The sequence below is a fragment of the Oreochromis aureus genome, linkage group 23, assembly GCF_013358895.1.
Source record: "Oreochromis aureus strain Israel breed Guangdong linkage group 23, ZZ_aureus, whole genome shotgun sequence".
NCBI classification, from domain to species: Eukaryota; Metazoa; Chordata; class Actinopteri; order Cichliformes; family Cichlidae; genus Oreochromis; species Oreochromis aureus.
Window position 1 is genome coordinate 5,139,470 of NC_052963.1, and position 14,166 is coordinate 5,153,635.

Consider the following 14,166-nt stretch of genomic DNA (forward strand, 5'->3'; position numbering starts at 1 on the left):
ATGTTTACAGCTCCTGTAGTGAAATATATACAACGGAGGAATATTTTTATCTAATCTGTCTGGATCTTGGGGTTGAGGGGCATAGGTTTGTGTGTGAGCTGTTTGGTGTTTTTTGAAGCATTTTTAATGGAATTTTCTGAGACAAAATATGGCCTGATGTATGACACAGACCAAGAAATTCCTACTTCTGTTTTGGTGAGTGAAAGCACTAAGTAACTGATTAACCGATTAGCAGATATGCGTATCTGTTCGTTGCACCCCTAAACCCGCAGCTTGTCCAAACCCATTCAGTGACATCGCCATGAATACATTCATCTTTTATACACAGTCTGTGGTTTTAATATCCACTTCATACTTATTCACTCATCCATCTGGCTTGCTCCTTCTTGCTATGTCTTTTTCTATCATGACATGAACAGGAGACACATTCACACATTCAGCAGGAATAATATTAAATCATTAAATATTAAAAGCAGTACCACCATAATGCAAAAAACAGCCTGTATTGCTTAAACCAGCGTTGGTTTAAGCAATGCAGGCTGGCAAGTGTGTTTTCCACTTCATTGTTCATTTGCGTTGAGCGATATTTACAGGTCATGCCTCGCTTCCAAATGGTATTTCCACATTATTTCTTTACATCGTAGCATTACAAACGTTTTGACAGCATTGCTTAAATCAGCAGTCATGAAAGCAGCAAGTGGTAGAAGCTGCTTGCTGTTTTTCCCTCTGTCAGTCATTAAATCTGTAATATGGGAGCAGGCAGCAGGAGTGTAAGATGTCAGCCCAGCGCTGGGAAAATGATTTATTTACCTTCAGATGTGTCTGCTCTCTGAGCTCATCTCTTACACATGCGTACCTCCAATGCAATGAAGACACACATTACAGTCTATTAAACCACTCGTGTGCTGCCTTTGTTTTTCTCTCTTCCTGCAAAGTCACCCCAATCCCCCCAAGCCCCTTCTTTCCCGTAAGCAAGGTCACTCTACGCTGCACTAATGATTGCAATCAATTACCTGGTGCAACATTAAACGAGACTGAAACTCCCACATCTACATAGCCTTCAAGCTTTTTTGCGCCGGTGTATAGAGGTCACTTGATTAGAAAGACAACAGAGCTGATGACTCATGCCTTTCAAAAATTATTTTTAACCACCCTACACCCTGACAGAAACACCATATATTATTATATATTTGAATAAAAATCCCATTCTTATCTGGATCTTTATTCTTAATTCTTTAATAATTTGTTTGTCTTATGCTAGGATAAGCCATTTTAGTTCCCTTCATTTTCAAACCAACTTTCTGTTGATTGGCTTCCCGACAAACAGAAGATCGTAAACCCTATGATGCTCATATGGGGTCATCTGATTGTTGTTTTTTTCTGTATTATTGTAGGTTCTTTACCTTCCAATATAAAGCACCTTTAGGAAACTGTTGTTGTGAATTAAACTGAATTGAATTCTACTTTGATAATCCCTTCACAGTCAATACACTGAACGGTTAAAACAAAAAGCTACTCACATGATGCAGAGCCTCGAGGCTTGAAAACTGACTCAGCTGATAATTGTTCAGTTGGAGACGCAGCTCTTATCACCAGCAATGATCCTTCACATGAAATTTGGGTCAGTTTGCAAGAGTTATTGACGTTTGAAGTGCAAGTTAGTGAAATCTCAGAGTGCACATTGTGTATGGGCAGAATAAGCGTTTCAGTAGTCACGATAAAAGTTGTCTGAACATGCCAGGATTTTTTGATCACACGTCATATATGTTATAAAAGAAAACTGGACTTACACTAGTGGTGGCGCCAGTGTTCGGCAGCCTCGCCTCTGTCAGTGGCAGGGCAGCTGTGGCTACAATGTAGCTTGCCATCACCAGTGTGTGAATGTGTGGATGACGGAATGTAGTGTAAAGCGCTTTGGGGTCCTTAGGGACTAAGTAAAGCGCTGTACAAATACAGGTCATTTTTTTTAACCATTTTTACACATTTTTGTGTACAACCCTAATTACCCCAACATTGGGATGCTGTGTAAAATGCAAATAAATGAAACTATACTAATCTCATTATAAACCATATTTGATACATAGAAAAAAGAAATTTTTGTTCTGCTGTGAATAAAATAAAATGTTTAAACTGAGACATTTTACTATATAAAGGAAAATATTAGCTTATTTTAAACTGATGGCGTCAAAACATCTAAAAAATGTTCCAGATTGTCTCATTCTTGCCTGATTTCTCTCGTCAGACTGGTGAACCTCCAATTACTCACCACATACATGTTCAATCTTTTGTTCCCCCATGTTTTCCCAAATTTTTACTGAATATGAGCTTAAAGTTTCTATGAAATAGTAAAATGCTGCACTTTAAAGATTTTATATGTTTTCTGTGTTCTATGGTGGATAAAATAAAGGTTCATGACATTCATTGCTTTCTGTTTTTATTTACATTTACATTACATCACAATTTTTTTGAGAGTGGGCTTGTACAGCAAGTATATATGCTTACTTTTCACAATTGCAGATGAAAAAAACATGATGGCGTCCTCACAGCTAGAAGATCTAGGTAGGTGATCGAATTTATGTCATACTTACACGATGCAAATACCATGAACAGTTGCATAATGTAGCTTGTAGCTATAGAGGAGCCTCCAAAACTATCACAGTAATGACATAAAGGTCATCTTGGCTTTGGCTGCTGACATCAGATATTTTTATCTTAGATTCTGTATTGACACCTAGGGGGCTGGAACTTGACCTTTTTTTAGATTTAGTGCCTTTAAGTACTACGTGGGAGTTGTAGGATCCAGCTGTTTGAATCTTTACTGAAAGTTGGATTCATTAACTGGTTCTCGTTTTGAGCTGGGTTTACATATGAGTTTGTGATATAGTAGTATCAGTTTTTTGTGAGTTCTCCATGAAGAAAAGAGCTGCCAGTTGTCTCTGCAGAATTAATCATGTCAATGGTGTCACGTCAATCTTAGAAGAACCTTTGAGTTAAAGTTTAATCACTATCAATATTTCAAGTTTTTCCACTTAATAGTTCTGCATTAGAAGCTTCAGAGAGTGAGTAGAAATAGCTGGTGAAAAACGTAAAAATGGCCTAACCCTTTTATTCCATTGTGGAAGATATATATATATATATATATATATATATATATATACACACACACACACACACACACACATATATATATATATATATATATATATATATATATATATATATATATATATATATATATAAAAAAAACACCAGCACGCCCCTATGGGCGGTTTATCCTTCAAGCTCGGGTCCTCTACCAGAGGCCTGGGAGCTTGAGGGTCCTCTTGCAGTATCTTAGCTGTTCCCAGGACTGCGCTCTTCTGGACAGAGATCTCCGATGTTGTTCCCGGGATCTGCTGGAGCCACTCGCCTAGCTTGGGAGTCACCGCACCTAGTGCTCCGATTACCACGGGGACCACCGTTACCTTCACCCTCCACATCCTCTCGAGCTCTTCTCTGAGCCCTTTGTATTTCTCCAGCTTCTCGTGTTCCTTCTTCCTGATATTGCTGTCATTCGAACCGCTACATCGATCACTACAGCCGTCTTCTTCTGTTTGTCTACCACCACTATGTCTGGTTGGTTAGCCACCACCACTTTGTCCGTCTGCATCTGGAAGTCCCACAGGATCTTAGCTCGGTCATTCTCCATCACCCTTGGGGGTGTCTCCCATTTTGACCTCGGGACTTCCAGGTTATACTCGGCACAGATGTTCCTGTACACTATGCCGGCCACTTGGTTATGGCGTTCCATGTATGCCTTGCCTGCTAGCATCTTGCACCCTGCTGTTATGTGCTGGATTGTCTCAGGGGCATCTTTACACAGCCTGCACCTGGGGTCTTGCCTGGTGTGATAGACCCCAGCCTCTATGGATCTTGTACTCAGAGCTTGTTCTTGTGCTGCCATGATTAGTGCCTCCGTGCTGTCTTTCAGTCCAGCTTTGTCCAGCCACTGGTAGGATTTCTGGATATCAGCCACCTCCTCTATCTACCAGTGGTACATACTGTGCAGGGGCCTGTCCTTCCATGATGGTTCCTCGCCTTCCTCCTCTTTCTTGGGTTTCTGCTGCCTGAGGTATTCACTGAGCACGCTGTCAGTTGGGGCCATCTTCGTGATGTATTTGTGGATGTTTCTTGTCTCATCCTGGACTGTGGTGCTGACACTCACCAGTCCCCGGCCCCCTTCCTTCCGCTTAGCGTACAGCCTCAGGGTGCTGGACTTGGGGTGAAACCCTCCATGCATGGTCAGGAGCTTTCTTGTCTTTATGTCAGTGGCTTCTAGCTCCTCCTTTGGCCAGCCTATTACCCCAGCAGGGTACCTGATCACGGGCAGGGCGTAGGTGTTAATGGCCCGGATCTTGTTCTTACCGTTCAGCTGACTCCTCAGGACTTGCCTGACCCTCTGCAGGTACTTGGTGGTTGCAGCTTTCCTAGTGGCCTCTTCATGGTTCCCATTCGCTTGCGGGATTCCCAGGTACTTGTAACTGTCCTCTATGTCTGCAATGTTGCCTTCTGGTAGTTCAATCCCCTCAGTTCTGACTACCTTCCCTCTCTTTGTTACCATCCGACTACACTTCTCCAGTCTGAATGACATTCCAATGTTATTGCTGTATAGCCTGGTAGTGTGTATCAATGAATCGATGTCTCGTTCACTCTTGGCATACAGCTTGATGTCATCCATGTACAGGAGGTGGCTGACAACCGCTCCGTTCCGTAGTCGGTATCCGTAGCCAGTCTTGTTAATGATCTCACTGAGGGGGTTCAGGCCTATGCAGAACAGCAGTGGGGACAGAGCATCTCCTTGGTAGATCCCGCACTTGATGGTGACTTGTGCTATGGGCTTGGAGTTGGCCTCTAGTGTTGTGCGCCACATCCCCATTGAGTTCCTGATGAAGGCTCTTAGGGTCCTGTTGATCTTGTACAATTCTAGGCATTCCAGTATCCAGCTGTGGGGCATTGAGTCATAGGCCTTCTTGTAATCAATCCAGGCTGTGCACAGGTTGGTCAGTCTGGTCTTGCAGTCTCGGCTGACTGTTCTGTCTACCAGTAGCTGGTGTTTTGCGCCTCTGGTATTCTTGCCAATCCCTTTCTGTGCCCCGCTCATGTATTGACCCATGTGCCCGTTCATCTTAGCCGATATGATGCCTGACAGGAGCTTCCATGTAGTACTGAGGCAGGTTATTGGTCGGTAGACCAGCGAGACAGATAAATATGAAGGCATGCCGGCTCGGACGTCGCCCGGATCAACAAGGTCCGCGTCAGGTGTTGAGGAACCAGGGCACCCTGACGACAAGTGGGCTACTGGAACAAGAAGGCATCGGTGGGCAAGAGATGAAAACAGGGCGTTGTTGGAATGCTACTACGCAAGTAACCCTGGCGGAAGGGGTTACATGAATAGGATGAGGGGCCTATGGATTCTTCGATACCCAACATCCACAATGACGGCGAAACAACTAGTAGCTCAGTGTTCCAACATTCGAAAGAAGGGACTGCTATCACAGCTAGAGATTGACGAGGTACAACATAAATGCTACGGCAAGGAGGAGTCAGGGCGCCAGGTCAGGGGGAGATATCATCACCCCACCGAGATTGGGTACATAGCCCCAAGTGCGATAGGAGAAGGATCGTTGAGTGCGAGAGGAACTGACCTGAAAGATAGGATCATGGCCAAGCTTGAAACCTGGATCCCCGTGGCGGTTACCAAGATTACGTGAAGTACCCTCAGAAGGTCTGCTAGATGATGTTAATGCAGCACTACGGATGATACCATATATATATATATATATATATATATATATATATATATATATATATATATATATATATGTGAATATTTCACATCTTCAGCCATTCACCTCATTGAGTGGCTGCATAGATGCAGATTAGGAAGGTGGACAGAAATCAGTTTTTGCCTTTTCAGCCCATATAACAGTGTTTTCTTTTTATTTCAATAAACCCAACTTGAGTCACAAGGACTCCAATTTAATTTCATTCTTTTTCATGGTCACAAACCCCTAGTCTGTTTTTATTAAGACCAGTAGATTTGGTTTCACGGACTGTCACTGGGGCTGTGACCCAGTGTTTTGTGTTTTTGTAATTAAGATTAAAAACCTGTTTTACTTTGACGGTCTTGTGTCTTCTGTGAGTGTATCCAGTTTTACGTTCTCCCTTTCTCCTCTCGTTAGATTTGGTTCAGCTGTGACTCCTTTTGGTTATTCCTTTCTTCGTTACCATCTGGATATATAGTGTGTGTTTTCCTTTGTTCCCAGTCGGATTGTCTGTGTATCCTCCCCGGTGTATTTCCCCCGTGTCTCCAGGTTTTCAGGTTTCTTGTTTCAAGTTTTTAGGTTTCATGTAGTGTTTAGTCTTCCCAGTTTAGGTTTTGTTAGCTCCGTGTAGTCGTTCTTTGCTTTTGTTTATTGTTCAGTTCCACCATAATAAAGGCCCGCTTTCTGTTCAACATCCATCTTCGTCTTCGGTGTCTGCATTTGGGTCCTCATTCTCATCTCCACACGGTCTGCCAGCTCAGACCGTGACACAGACCAAACTTCACTGTGAATGTTACCTAGGAGTATGCTTTGCTAGGCTACATAGATAATAGTCTTCACTGCCTTGCTCATTTGTCACCCCTGATTTGCAGCAACTATGGAGGACCAGAGATAAAGAAAAAGCAGTTTCACCAACACTGAAATAGGAAAATGAATACAGCTGCTTAGTCAGCACAAGAATAAATTGACTGCCAAGTAGTCCAGGTTGATAACAAATGAGAAGAAGCAGTCCAGAAGAAAAATAAATAGCTGAGCCCATAAGTAAGTAAACCACCTCAGTTCATTTGTTTTTGCTTGTTTTGTAGCAGTGGAACCCATCAGTATCAGCCAATCACTAATGGCAGCTAAGTTCAAATAGATCTGTCCTACAGAAGTATTGCACTATTGTACTGCTAAGTTCTCCAATCACATTACTAATCTCTAATCAAAAAAGTTTTTTTTCATGTATAGGTCTGTTAAAGTTAAAGGTAATGCCTTATGTTTTTTATATCAAAAATTTAAAATATAACTTAGACTCAGTCAAATTCAAAAAGAGGCAAAACCTTCACCCTCCAGAATGTTGAGAAACAGAATTTTGGGTATTTCTGGTTGAAATATTAACTTATTGTAACAGATTTTACAGCACATCAGATTTGGTAAGATAATTTGTGCCAAGTTATTGTATTTTCTTTCACTAGCTGGGCCCACGTCCTCATTTTAGGATTGACAGCCTTTTAGTAGGTAAAGGTGAATGCTTGGACATGAATTGAGCTGTGGTTTGGGGAAGGCCTCGAAGGGGACTGGCGACGGCTCCCGGGCCGGGCAGATCCCCATGTACTAAATAGAAGTGAAGAAGTTAAAGAATTGAGAACAAGGAGGGAGGGAGGATGGGGCACGTAAACGAGAATGAACAGTTGCAGAACTGGGGGAACCTATATAGATGGCAACCGGAAGGAGCGTGTTTAGAGGCGGGGTCCGGCTCCTGAAATTCAGATACATAATCTCCAATTAAATTTATATATTGTGAATTAATTATATGTTGGATCACTGTTGTAAGGTACTTTACTGTCTTCACTGCCACACATAGCAGTGAACAAGGCAGCAGAGACTTGTGTGAGGGAGCTAAATTGACTTCACGGCGGGTGGGGGGTAATGTTTAAAACACTTTAGCAGTTAACGCTGGCATACATCAGACTGACTGCAAATCTCCCCACCTTTTCCCTTCCAGTTTCTCTTTCTCTCACTCTTTGTCTCTGTCTCTTTCTGGCCTGTCATCGTGCTGTCATGACAACCAGTTCAGATTAGCAGATCATTAGCACTAAGCCCTTTGATTTGTGCCAATAGTTATTGTTAATATTAGGTTCTGATCATTTTCCTCAGTCATTTTTTTATGAACTGAAATACCTATTTCCAGTGTCGCTGTTGTTTTTTGGGTTTTTTTCTTGTATAATACATGTCTTAATGCATGCTTGATTATCCAGCAAAGGTTGTTAATGAAACCTGCAGTCAGCTGAGTCTGAAGAAGTCACTTAAATGGGCAATGAAACATTTATCCCAGATAAAGAGATTCAACTTTCTGGGATACATTTATTGGTGTGTATTTATTAGTCAGTCATTAGGAACATTAGTACTTCAATGCATGAAAAGTTGTTGTGGAAGAAACAGTGCTGCTATAAGGGCCTATGAATCTTTAATTAACTGTAAAGTACCTGTTACCAGTTCTAGCTGTTGGCACCAAAGGCACATTGCCAAACGCATTCACACTTGTTTAGTATGAGGTTGAGATGAAAAAATATAATTTGCAAGCTTGATGGACATATCACATACCATCAAACAGTACAGTGTGAGCTGTTTGCCTGAACTAGCATGCAGTTTTCATTATATTACAGTACAGCTATAGTAGTGTAGTAAGTATTTAATTTCAGCAATTCTGAAATGCTCGACCCAATACAGAACAATTGTGTACGATACATCACAATACCTGTGTTACTAATGAAGATACACTGTTCCAAAAAATAGTAATGTCAAAGTATCTTACTGTATATTTTACAGTTTTGTACGGTTTTTCAAGAATATCATTAAATTTACACAAGTAGACTGTGATTTTACATGTCAAATGTAAAATACCATGACATCACTGTAAATATAGTAAAACACAATTTACTTGTTTTTTAAATATATTTTTTTGTACATATGCATATTTAGATTGTAAAAATACATTCAGAAATGTATCATAATTTCACAAATATTTGTCTGTTATTTGAGAGAATGACCTGTTAAATTCAAATGTAATACTATGGAAAAATATATAAAATGATCGAAAATTAATGAGAATAATCAATAATTAAAGGAGTATTTGAATTATAATTTTGCGGAAAATTTCATGTCATCTAGGTCTGATTCAATAATTCAGAGGTAACAAGTGAAAATATAATTAATAGGAATAAAAACTAAAAAAACCATATAAAACATTGCACGGCCACGCTGTGCTAATTATATATTTAAAAAAAATAAATGTAGAGGTAGGAAATGCAATTAATATAAATCTCAAAGTATTCACAACATTCCTGAACAGAAATAGGCCTCTGCACCTGGGGTGAGGGTGTGGCCATGAAAACAATGTGACATGCCATTGGATGTTGGGACACATAATAACATGACAATGAATGTGAACTAACAACCACAAGGTGGCGGGTATGGCTGCACTGTAGGAAAAAATCCTAATATAAAAGTATTCTACTGTGCATTTTACAGTTTTGTTCTGTTCTTCTAGAATAACATTAAAGTTACGTAAATAGACTGTGACACATTTCAAATGTCAATTAACGTTAAATCACTAATGTAATAAAACATAATTTTCATGTTTATTAAATGTATGTCTGTACATATGCATATTTAGATTGTTAAAATACATTCACAAATGTATCATGATTTCACAAATATCTGTCCGTTATTTGAAAGATTGAACTGTTGAATTCAAATGTAATGCTATGGAAAAGTATATAACATGATTCCTATAAGCTTCTGCTACATCACATAAGTATTATTAGCATTGCTATTTAGGGCGATCGTGGCTCAAGAGTTGGCAGTTCGCCTTGTGATCAGGAGGTTGCCGGTTCGAGCCCCGGCTTGGACACTCTCGGTCGTTGTGTCCTTGGTCAAGACTCTTCACCTACCGCCTACTGGTGATGGCCAGAGGGGCCCATGGTGCGATATGGCAGCCTCGCCTCTGTCAGTCTGTCCCAGGGCATGCAATCCATTATTATTTAAACCAACTGTTAACTGTATATTTCTGTACATTTACGTATTATTATTCATATTGCCACATTCATTGACCTTGTTTATAGGTAATTTCATTGTTTAATCACGTTAAAATGTTCCTAATTTAATGTCTAAACGCACTTGGAAAAGGCAGAATCCCATGTAAAATTAGCACAACAAACTCTATTTTCATTACTGAAGATAACTGTATTTTCATGGGAAAGTTATTTTCTGTTATTTTACGGTAGTATTTTGGTGCCCCAGCTGCCGGAATATTACTGTTTTTTTGGGATTAGTTTTTTTTTTTTTCCTATTTATAGATAATTTCATTGTTTAATCACATTAACATGTTCCTAATTTAATTTTTGAAATCACTTGAAAAAGGCAAGATCCCATGTAAAATTAGTGCAACAAACTGTATTGTCATTACTGGAAATAACCGTATTTTTATGAGGAAGTTATTTTTTGTTATTTTGCAGTAGTATTTTGGCGCCCCAGCTGCCGGAATATTACTGTTTTTTTTAAGATTTTTTTTTAACAGTGTAAAATAAAGTATGAAATTGGGGGCTCGGTGTTAATGCACTCATGAATCAGTGTATGTATTGTATGTATTGCGGGACTCCATTTTCAGAGAGGCATCATTTGGCTGAGCAGCAATGGCGCCTGTGTTTGGCTTTGCCGCTGCTACAGCTCGTTGGAGGCGACAGTGTAGTTTTTCACTGTCGTCAGTCGTCGTTTGCAATATAATTTTTGCTCTTTTGTATTCTGACTTTGCTTCTGCTGCTTTAATTTATGATTGGGATACACTGTTAAACATCAAAGACTAAATGGAGAGCTACTGTGACAGCTGGGACAGCTACAGAAAAACTTTTCCTCCTCCTCCTCTGGTGTGTTCCTCACCTGAGTGCGTGCTACTGTGCACAACCCGCGGCATTTCCACCTTCAAGAGACGAAAAAGGGGAACGAGGGCCGGCGTCCAGGTGAAACGGAGAAGGTACCGGAGGCTAGCTGCTTGGCTGTGGGGTGACTCTCGGTGCCTGCGACCAGTTCCTCTCCTGTCGTTTGCTGGGGATGTTACGCCGCCGCCTGGGACACGAGCCCCATGGCTCGAAAGCAGTTTGCTCACTCTGTGTCTGTCATCCATTTTCCGTTTTGCTGGTGACAGCTACGTCTGCTCATCGATCAAGGTTTTTCCCAACTCTGGAGTCGCCGCCCTGCCCGGCAGGTCCACAGGTATGCACAGGTGTTTAATTCAAGTACCGCTGCAGTCAGCTGTAGATTTCGTAGATAAACCATCATCAATTCGGTTTGCCCTGCTTAACGTTCGCTCTATAACGAACAAATCATTTATTCTAAATGATCTTTTTATTAAAGAGTCTCTAGATTTTATGTGTCTGACTGAGACGTGGCAGCAAAATAAGGATTATGTCCACTTGAATGAAATCTGCCCATCTGGCTGTTCTGTCATCGGAACTCCGCATCTGTCAGGACGTGGTGGAGGACTCGCTGTTGTTTACCAGGACAGACTCATATGCAAACTGATGACCTCGGACTTCTTTTCTTCATTTGAGTCACAGATGATGAAGGTCGGTTCTCTGAAAACCTTTTACTGTATTTTAATCTATCGACCTCCTGGACCTGCTGGGATCTTTCTAACTGAATTTAACAACCTTCTGACATTGATCATTAAACTGGAGAAGGTTGTAATATTGGGAGACTTCAACCTTCATATTGATGACGCTTCCTGTAACACTGCTGCTGAGCTCATCACTATCACTGAGTCTTTTAACTTTAAGCAGCATGTTTCTGGCCACACACTGGACCTTGTTTTCTCCCTGGGTTTAAATATACATGATGTATGTGTGGAAGATGTCCATGTGAGTGACCATAGCTGCATATTCTTTAATTTGTCATTTTACGTGGATCCCTCACCTCCTAAATTGATGATTCAAAGGCGGATTATAAACCAGGATGCTGCTGGAAGGTTCTCTGCCATGTTTGACCCTGGCATGGCTCAAAATGGATTCACTTATTTTGTCTTTTAACAATCAATGTAAATCTATTTTAGATACGGTGGCACCTCTAAAATTAACTGTTGTCCATTCTTCAAATTTCTGTCCTTGGATAAATGAAAATATTCGAAATTTTAGGAGATATTGTCGCAAATTAGAACGTTTATGGAAGGCTTCCAAGCTTGAGGTCCATAGGGTACATCTCAAGGAATCAATTTTATCACTTAATGACATGATAAAAAATGCCAGAACTGAATATTTTGCTAATCTAATAGCTTCAAAAAAGAAAAATCCCAGAGTATTGTTTGATACAATTAAAAACATTGTCTCTCCTGATATTCCTCATGTACCAGTCTACACTAAATCTGATTGTAATGACTTTTTAAACTATTTTGTTAATAAGGTATATTTCTCCATCATCTTCTCAGTATCACACTGACACGTTGCTTACCTCTGATACCTGGTCCTCTTTTACTCCTGTTACCTTACAGGACGTCAGTGCTCTGCTTGGTCGAATGAAACTGACTTCAAGCCACCTTGATGTACTTCCTCCATCATTTTTCATTAGTGTGTTTGACTCTATTGGCCCCTGTATTCTGGAAATAATTAATACTTCTCTTTATACTGGCTCAGTTCCCAGCTATTTTAAACAAGCTATTGTTGAACCAATATTAAAGAAACCAAATTTGGACCCATCTCTTCCAAGCAGTTACAGGCCAATATCAAAATTACCATTGGTGTCAAAGATCTTGGAAAAACAGTTGCAGAACAACTTAACAACTTTTTGGAGAAGAACAATGTTCTGGACATTTTCCAGTCTGGTTTCCGCAAATTGCACTCCACTGAAACCGCTTTGCTTAAAGTGTCTAGTGACATTTTGATGGCAGCAGACTCTGGAGAGTACACCATTCTGGTTCTGTGGGATCTCAGCTCTGCTTTTGATACTGTTGATCACAGCATCATGATAAATAGGCTGAAGGACTTGTTTGGGATTACCGGTGTTGTTTTAAAATGGTTTCAGTCGTATCTATCTGAGAGATCCTTTACTGTCTGTATGAATCATGTGTTGTCTGAAACATCAGTTCTGCCTTCTGGGGTACCTCAAGGATCTGTTTTAGGTCCTATTCTCTTTTTGCTGTATATACTCCCTCTAGGCCAAATTATCAGACGTTACAATAATATTTCTTATCATCTCTATGCTGATGACATTCAGTTATACTGTTCTTTCAAAGCTTCTGAGTTTTACAAATTGTCTTGTTTAAATAATTGTCTGTCAGAAATCAAACAATGGTTAAATGACAATTTCCTCCAGTTAAATGCAGATAAAACAGAAACCTTGATTATTGCACCTGATCACATGCTCTCGGAAATTCAGCAGCATATCAGTTTTTTAGACCCTTCATTTCAGTCGAGTCTCAGAAACTTAGGTGTTATATTTGACAATTCAGTGTCTCTTGAGAATAGGGATGGGTATCGCTTAGGTTTTATCCGATACCGGTGCCAAACCGGTACTTTTGAAATGGTGCCGGTGCTTAAACGGTGCTCAAACCGGTGCTTAAAGAATGGAGAACACAAAATTGGTCCAAAAACCTCTCATGTTCAGCTGTTTTTTTTGTAAAAAGATAACAATGTTAGCCTTTTCTGCAGCTATAGGGCATATATGGTCTCACTCTTGGCTGGAAGCAGTGCTTAAACAATGGAAAAAACACAAACTTTGTCCAAAAACCTCTCATGTTTAACTGTTTTCCACTTTTTCTTTGGTCATTTTAGCCTTTTTGGCCAGGGTGAAGGGAGTATCTGCCATCAAACAAGAAGACAGCTGCATGTAACTACAATGGTGTTTGCTAGTTCTCCTTACATGCATTAATGTAATAATGTGGTTAGCGTACTCAACGTTAATTACACACGAACAACATGAAGCTACTCACGCAGAGGAGAACGGCTGCTGCTGCCATCATCATCCGTCATCATTTCTGCTACGCTGGCAGGGCTAGGGGCCAGGACTCTACTCTTCGGGTTTTTGGGGGATGTTGCTAACTCCAGGTCCGATAACAGGCACCACACCCGCAGTAGATGTGCACGGTGTGAGGTCTCGCAGCAAGCTATCAAACACGGCGCATTTCTCGGCTTTAAAAAAAAAAACCGCTATGCGTCGCCAGGTCTTTCATCAGATTTGAGGTGTTACCTCCTTTGACAGTATCACAGTATCAGCTTAAAGCACTTGTTGCAGGCTGCTGAGTTTGCATCTTTTGCTGTGAAGTACAGCCAGACTTTTGATTGCTTCGCCTTGGGCATTTTTAATCTGTAGCTCTGCTCTGAAAGAACGTACG

The 14,166-nt window shown here is 40.6% G+C and overlaps 1 protein-coding gene across 4 annotated transcripts in view; it reads left to right on the plus strand.

Moving 5' to 3' along the window:
* The window catches only part of LOC116321001 (beta-1,3-galactosyltransferase 1-like), a 186,767-nt gene that overhangs the window by 163,707 nt on the left and 8,894 nt on the right, over positions 1 to 14,166 (plus strand). The window contains exon 1 of one of the 4 annotated variants that reach the window (XM_039606506.1): positions 10,390 to 11,057. The exons of 2 other annotated variants lie outside the window; for them this stretch is intronic. The gene's annotated coding sequence lies outside the window, so the exon portion shown is untranslated. Of the gene's footprint in view, positions 1 to 10,389; positions 11,058 to 11,127; positions 11,411 to 14,166 lie in introns of those variants that run through there. One more of the 4 variants, XM_039606507.1, reaches the window with a different exon arrangement.